Source organism: Scardinius erythrophthalmus (genome assembly GCF_964197995.2).
Source record: "Scardinius erythrophthalmus genome assembly, chromosome: 18".
NCBI lineage: Eukaryota > Metazoa > Chordata > Actinopteri > Cypriniformes > Leuciscidae > Scardinius > Scardinius erythrophthalmus.
The window spans coordinates 26,916,520-26,924,640 of record NC_138238.1 but is presented as its reverse complement, the minus strand read 5'-3'; positions in this window follow the sequence as shown (position 1 = coordinate 26,924,640).

The following is an 8,121-nucleotide window of genomic DNA, read 5'->3' as shown; positions in this document are numbered from 1 at the left end:
TCGGTGCGCTTACGTCACGCTTTACTCAACCCTCTCATGAACGCGCAGGTGACAGTTGGTCGGAAGCGATAGTCTACAGTTTAAAAATGTAAAATATTAGGTATTTTTCTTACAAACGCTTATCGTTTCACTTCAGAAGACATTGATTCATCCATTGGGGTCGTATGGATTACTGTAGTTATTGTTGTATGTGCTGTTGTCAACTTTTAGGAACACATGAGCTTGCATTAGCCTATGCATTCACAGAGATTATTTATTTTTCGAAAAACTTTTGTTTGTGTTAATCTGAAGAAGGAAATTCGTATACATCTCGGATGACATGAGGGTAAAAGATGAGTAAATGGTGAGGACATTTCTGTACTGTATTTTCTTTTAACACATATTACAGAATAGCAAGAGACATGTCATGATGGGATTCCTTCTTAAGATTTATCAGTGGAAAGAAAGAAAAAGAAGAAGAGGAACAAGAGGAGGAGGAAACCAAGCAAGAGAAACAAAGTGCTGTAAATCCGTTTTGAAATTTCGTTTTGAAGTTGTTTTTCAAATAAAGTTTTCGGAGTGATATCAGATTGTGTGTGTGTACATGTGTTTTTATTGTACTTACCCTGTAACTACATGAAACAAGAGGGTAAGAAGCCCCACTTTAATTTACAGCCCGCAATGTCATACTTACCCTGTAACAACATGAAACAAGAGGGTAAGAAGCACCACTTTAATTTACAGCCCACAGTGTCATACTTACCCTGTAACTACATGGAACAAGAGGGTAAGAAGCACCACTTTAATTTACAGCCCGCAATGTCATACTTACCCTGTAACTACATGGAACAAGAGGGTAAGAAGCACCACTTTAATTTACAGCCCGCAATGTCATACTTACCCCGTAACTACATGGAACAAGAGGGTAAGAAGCACCAGTTTAATTTACAGCCCGCAATGTCATACTTACCCTGTAACTACATGGAACAACAGTATATTTACCCAGCATTTAAAAAAAAAAAAAGTTGCAATAGTTTTACTTGCCTTGAAACTTAATCAGTGCACCTTTGCAATAATAACAAATTAGCCTACTTTATAAAATGCACTGATATGTACCCAATAATTAAAAAAAGCCTTTATGTATTTTTATACACTATTATTACAAAAAGGTGCAGTGTATGTACTCACTAAATTGCTCCCAAAAGTAAGATTCTAAAATACTTAGTCTAAATAATTTGCCTAAATAATTTGTTATTTTCCTGGTTGTTACCCCTTTATTCCCAAAACTTTACATATTATTCCCCTATACTTACACGTACATACTTTATAGGTACACTGTAATTACCGAAAGTTACACTGTAATTTCGTTTTAATTACGCAGTATTTTCCTGGTTGTTACCCCTTTATTCCCAAGACTTTACATATTGTTCCCCTATACTTACACGTAAGTACTTTATAGGTACACTGTAATTACCGAAAGTTACACTGTAATTTCATTTTAATTACGCAGTACTTTCCGGGCTGTAATCTAAAGCGTTACCAAGTTATTTTGCAAAGTTTTGTGCAAAATAACTTTCTCTTTACGCTCAGTTTCTCTATCAGGTAGGTGTAGAAGGCCACTCAACCGGAGGTAGCGTTAAAGGGATAGTTCACCCAAAAATTAAAATTCTGTCATCATTTACTCACCCTCAAGTTGTTTCAAACCTGTAAGAATTTATTTTTTTCTGCTGAACACAAAAGAAGATATTTTGAAAAATGTCTGTAACCAAACAGTTGATGGACCCCATTGACTTCCATAGTAGGAAAAAAAAATACTATGGAAGTCAATGGGGTCCATCAACTGTTTGTTTGGGAACTCTGTATAGAAGTACCAAGAGGCGAAACTCAATAGAACGTTCCATTGCAACAAACGCACCCATGCGCAGAGCTGCAGCTCCGCCATCTTGGACTCAACGCAAAACAGCTGTCATAGAATTGAACGATACCGGTTCCAATTCAAAAGTGGTTAAGGGAACTAAATAGTAGTTTCTAGTTTTTAATATCTCTATAGCAGACATCCCAAGTCTCCCGGAAGTTGATAGCGGCTCCCTGATGCCCGCAAATTAGCTAAACTCTCCCGGAATCTAGAGCGAGCGAACAAGAGCGCGCAGCTCCAAACCGTGTACGGCAGAAAGGGTGAGGGAGCGAGAGACCTTGCGTGTGTGCTAGTGTGCGTGTGAGATAAAGTAACAATGCTCAGTTTTTGAGATATCAACCTAAAATGTGGAACACAACTTGTTCAGATTTTTTTGCTTTCATTTTCTTGCAGTTATAGAGTAAATATATATTTTATGTACAAATTTAAAAATGTTACATTTTGTTTAAATGTACAAATTTTAAAATATAATTATATATATATATATATATATATATATATATATATATATATATATATATATTTATATATATATATAATTATATTTTTAAATTTGTACATTTTAATAAACTCAAACTTATATAACTTTTTTTCTGTTTCACTTTAATAATTTATTTCACTTCAACTATAATCTGGCAAATGTCTTCTTTAAAACAAGACCAACCATAGGTCTAACGTTATATTCCAAAGCATTCTTGAATTACAACCATTTAAGTTTGGTAGTGATTTTCATGTTTATTCGAAAAAGGGAAGGGAATGGGAGGATAGTTAAAGGGTTAATTTAGTGATAACAATGAATTAATAAAGTGGTCATTTGCCAGGTTAGGTGTTCATATATCTCTGAAAATATGCGATTTAAAAAGCCCATTTCAAGTCTTGACTCAATTTCGACCAAATACATAACGCAAGCAAACTGTTACTGCGGTTATGGTATAGCTTACATTAACGTTAGAGCACCTGTTATCATTGACGTTAGCTTACTTTAATGTTAATAAAAACCTTTTCTACTTTACATCTCTGGATCTTTGGGGAATCTATGAAATGCTAGTTGATTGGTTGTACACTGGTAGTTGTTGCAGTTGATGGCAGAACACTGTTTTCTTTGTTTCCAATTATTTCCAGATATAATGTTAATGCTGTATTCGGTAGTTGTGCTAACGGTAAAGCTGTTGGTTCAGTCCAAAATGGCGACAGCAGCGCCATCTAGCGATTGTTGTCAAAACTGCAACGGAGTTTCGCCTCTTGGTACTTCTATACTCTTTGATTCAGTTCTGCATCCTACGAAGGCCGTATTTGAAGGCCGGTTGCGTCATCGCGGCGTGACGAAGGCTAAAAGCGACACCAAATGCACTCTTCTTTCCCAGTGAAAGGAAGGATTCAGGCCCTGTCCCAAATGGCACACTCCGGACTTGTGGACTTCCTCAGAGTCCACACTTTGGTGACGTCATGTAGTGCAGACCTATAGGGCCCTTGGCGCGAGTCCACGAGGGCGCATTGAGAGGTATTTTTGGGACAGACTCGATCGGCACGCCGGAAATAACGGCCTGGTTGTTGTTGGACAGGAGAAATCACATTTTTGTGCTCCGAAGTCTTATCTCCATGTCAACTACACAGCCTAATTTTACAGTTCTATATTTTGATATTGTGCATATCACCTGGGCATTAGACAATATATCATGCTTATTTAAATTATGTATACAGTTGTACATAATAATACATAATGTTCCATTTGAACTAAGATTACAATTTTAAAACATAATGAAAATGTGCATGCGTTTCAGATGAATTTACAGGTTTCAATATTCATACTATGTTTAGCCTACATATGACTCAGTAAAGCCCTGCCATTCGGTTCTATTTATTTAATGAATCATAATGCGATCGTATTATTAAACGCGCTATTATTATGTTTGAAACATCAACCACTGGTCAATGACCATAATGTTTGTATAAACTGTAGGTAACAACTGGTAAAATGTACATTTAGGTCATAAAAACCGTAATATTTTCTTCTCAGCCATGTCAACAATTATCCGTGAGTGAAATCTCCTCCCATCTGTTGTCTGATTGTCCTTTCGCAAGGATTCCTGGGTAGTTAAAGTGCGTGGAGCCTGCTTCTATGCGGGCTTCGTGGAAGACCGCTTCAAGGGTACAAAGGGGGCGCTGCTGAGCACACCTCAGAGCGGTAAAATGCTGAATGGGACGGCCTACGAACTCGTAGACTCAGCGAGCACGCGCAATTCAAGTCCAAGAGACCGAAAGTCCGCATGAAGTGCGCCATTTGGGACAGGGCCACAAAAACGGATCCTTGGTGGCCTATTCTACCCCATAAGTCATTGCGCGCCGGTGACGACAGCATTCTTTATTTATTTTTAAAGGCGGCCGAGACTAGAGTTCGGCGGTGGACAGCAAATTCACATTTAAATGTAATTATTATGTTTTCATTTACTCAAATAGCTAGCGAACCCATAAAGTTTCTTATAAACTTCATCTTAACTCCTTCGTCATCATTGCGTGGCTTCATTTGTCAGGTAGTTTGAGGCAAAACTTGTGCTAATATTAGTTTAACGACCTATTTGTAATATTTGCACTAGTCTATCTCACTTGTGTATTATAAGAAATATCACTCACCCTATAAAGCCCACAACAATAAGAAAAACAGTAGATAAGGCAATGGGGTTTCACTTTTATGTGTTTTTGTAGTGCTGTCATGAAAGCTATGTCTAAAAGGTTTTAAATGATGATTTCTGAAGTATTTTGCATGTCTTGATGTGTCATATTTTGCAGTGTTAACAATGCACTTAAGATTACACGCCTGTGTTAAGTACCCTTTTCTGCTTTTTTAGAGCAATTCAGGAGAAAAAAAAATACAAAGTAAGAAAGTTAATATGTACACGTCTTTGCTGAAATGTATTGTGCTGTTGTTAACAAGCCAAGTTAATTTGCTCTGCCCTTAGGATTGCAAGTGTCCTGGGACAGGAGAGGGTGTGAGTGGGAAACCCACTGCTGAAACTTGGCCCTGGTTTGTCCTCATGGATGAGGTGTTGGGACAGAGGCATTGCACCAACCCCCCTGTCGTCATCGCCTCAATCCCTGAGGACACACCAGGGCCGAGTTCAGCAGTGGGTGCCCACGGTGAGGAGGAGCCAGGGACAGCAGCACCAGCAGCAGCAGCATCACCAGCACCACCAGTAGCAGCACCAGCACTAGCAGCAGCACAAAGGCAGAGGCGAGGAGAGTAGGGAGAGGATGGACAGGCTGTTCTCTTCTTGAGAGAATGATTGAAAAATATATATAATTTGCTACATATTCTTGTTTAACTTTTTTTCACTTTTATTTTTTAAAAGGAAAGAAAAAATCTGTACATTATTTTTATGCAACTTTAAATGTGTAAATAAAAGAGAATGAATTGTTCTGGAACAAATAAAACAAATTCTTGTACACCTTTTTTTTTCCAAATAAAATTGGTAAATGAAAATCATTTGTTCCACGGGCTACATTAAAGTACTTTTTCCAAGTATTAACAACATACGTTAAACATGATCAATCAAATCAATCAAACAAAATCAACATAAACATTTACATTTACAGTACATAAAATAAGAAAAAAATTATGTAGACTTTTATTCAGCTGAGCAGGGAGACCCTGGTGTGCCGCTGGACCGGGATGGGCTCCACAATAGAGACCCTGGTAAGGCCTCCTGCTGGTGGGACATCATCTGGGATGGTCTCCAGAGTGTTTGAGTGCATATTTACACTATCCACTAAGTTGTCTACCGGTTTGCAGGGCTGACTCATTTGACGGATCCCATGTCACTGAGGTTTTTCTTTTTTTTTTTTCAATTATATTTATATTATAAAATATATTTATATATTTTTTTCAAATATTTCTGAAAAAAGTACTTTTAATAACTACTAATACTGCATTGGGGAAAACTACTAAAACCTTAGTTAAGCAGAATTATCTTGCATATTCTAATGTACTTAAAGTATCTAGAGTAAAACTAGAGTATGTATTCTGCAGGGGAAAAAAACTTCTTGTCAGGGTTTTTATGATAGTTTTGCATTTATATTATGCTACTACTGCATTTTACTTTTGAATATTTTCAAGGTTGTTACATTATATACTTTTGTGTAGTTTAATGTAAAATCATATGTGAGGGGAAAAAAGTAGCCTACTTCAGTAGGTTACTTCACTTTTGTACGTGACTACTTAACGAAATATGCAGTTCCGAAAATTAAAGTAACAAAATGTAGGTCTATTGTCACAATATTAACAAATTGTTGCTAACTACAGCTGCGTCCCATATCAAAGGGCGCATCTGAAGCGCTCGGCATTGACTAGCCTACGGAGGATTGTTCTTGTCGCCTGGCAATTGACAGCTGATGATGACTAGCTCAAGAAATACTGACTCAATTGGGTTGATATTCAATTGGGTTTTATATTCAAACAGGGCTAAACCAAAAATACATGATCCGGCAGCACCGGGGCTGAAACATCCTCACCATGTCCTCCAGTAAAATATAAATAGCTGTTTACTCAATTAGGCTATATCAAATGAATTATGAGGATGGCAGCTGTCCTCTCGCACCGTTGTTTGTCGCCAGGAGCGGTGATCAGAAACACCTGGTTGCGCAATTAGGAAATCCTACGAAGGCTACATGGTGCGTCCTTCGAAGGACGCATAGGCTGCATCCTTGAAGTCTGCAGTCCTTCGAAGGATGCAGCCTTCACATTGGGACACAGCTCATGTTTACCAACTGAAAAGGGTTTTTCTCTATGCTCTTCTTTCTATGTTCTGTGCTTGCTTTCTCAAATGTTGCAGTTCGAATTTCATGTAAATTAGGGCGGGCTTAAGCGTCACCATTGGTCCACTAGTTCTAGATTGACAGCTCCTCCTCTAGCCAATCAATCGAAGAGGGGAGTTGACGTCACATCAATTCAGCTGGCAAAAATCTTACCGTGGCAGGACACCTTTAAACTGCATGTGTGCTTGCAACTCAACTTGTTGCCGGTATATACGTCTACCTGGCAATATGTTAGGCTATCATTAAATTCGTCATCCTATCAACGACCTGTCACAGTTGTGCCTGTCTGATGATCCATCATTCACCTCTAATGCACTTACCTCTGGACCTGGCACCGCGAGCGTCGATCTTCTCCGAGCAACACAACAGTGTTTCATCAAAGAATTGCCGATTTGAACGAGAAGTTTGAACGAATAACTCTCTCGTAAAAACAGTAACTTGCCACCACCTGGCCGTTTTACTTTCATATTTAATCAATAACAAGGATGGGCAATGTCGGTCCTGGGTGCAGAGTTTAGCTCCTCCAACCCTAATCAAACCAAGGTTATAATTGTTAACGAAAACAAATGAAAAAATATGAAAACTAGGTGGGAAAAAACATTGTCGTTAACTGAAATAAAAATAAAAACGAGGCATTACAAAAAAACGATAACTAACTAAACCTGTAGGGTGATATCAAGTAAAATGGGCCATCAGGTAAAATGGGCCATTTAAGGTTTGGGGGTCCCAGCCCCTCTGGAATTTAGAGCCAATGACTACAAAGGATTTCAAACTGTTGTCATATCTGTGCTTGACAAGTAACAGATGATTTGATTGGTTTATGGTTGCAATGGTGGGCGGGGAAATAATTCTTATCAAGACTGCACCAGAAAGCTGCATGGTAAGTAGCCTGGCATAACAAATCTAACTAAACTATTATAAGCATGATAAATCTATAAAAAAAAAAAACATGCACATAAAAAAAACTATGCATAATATCTGTCTTGATGGCATCAATCAGAAATAATGTTGTTAGTTTGGTATAGGAACATATTTTTTGAAAAAGTGATGTTTTTCTTGGCGGCCCAATTTACCTTAACCCACTGAGGTAAAATGGGCCACATGGTTTCAGCTAAAATGGGCCATCATCTGTGTCACTCACAAACACACATACACATGTGTTTGAGTGTGTGTGTGTGTGTGTGTGTGTGTGTGTGTGAGTGTATGTGTGAGGGTGTGTCACACACACACACACACACACACACACACTCACCATGACCCCCCCAACAGTAATAATGGTAGTAGATATTTTATTTACAGTGAGTATGGCAAACGAGAAGGAAGCAAGAGGAGGAGGAAGGATGAGAGAGGAGACAAACAGAGGAGACAGGAAGTGAGAGAACAGGTGAGGAGAAATGAATGCAGAGGAAATGAGAGGA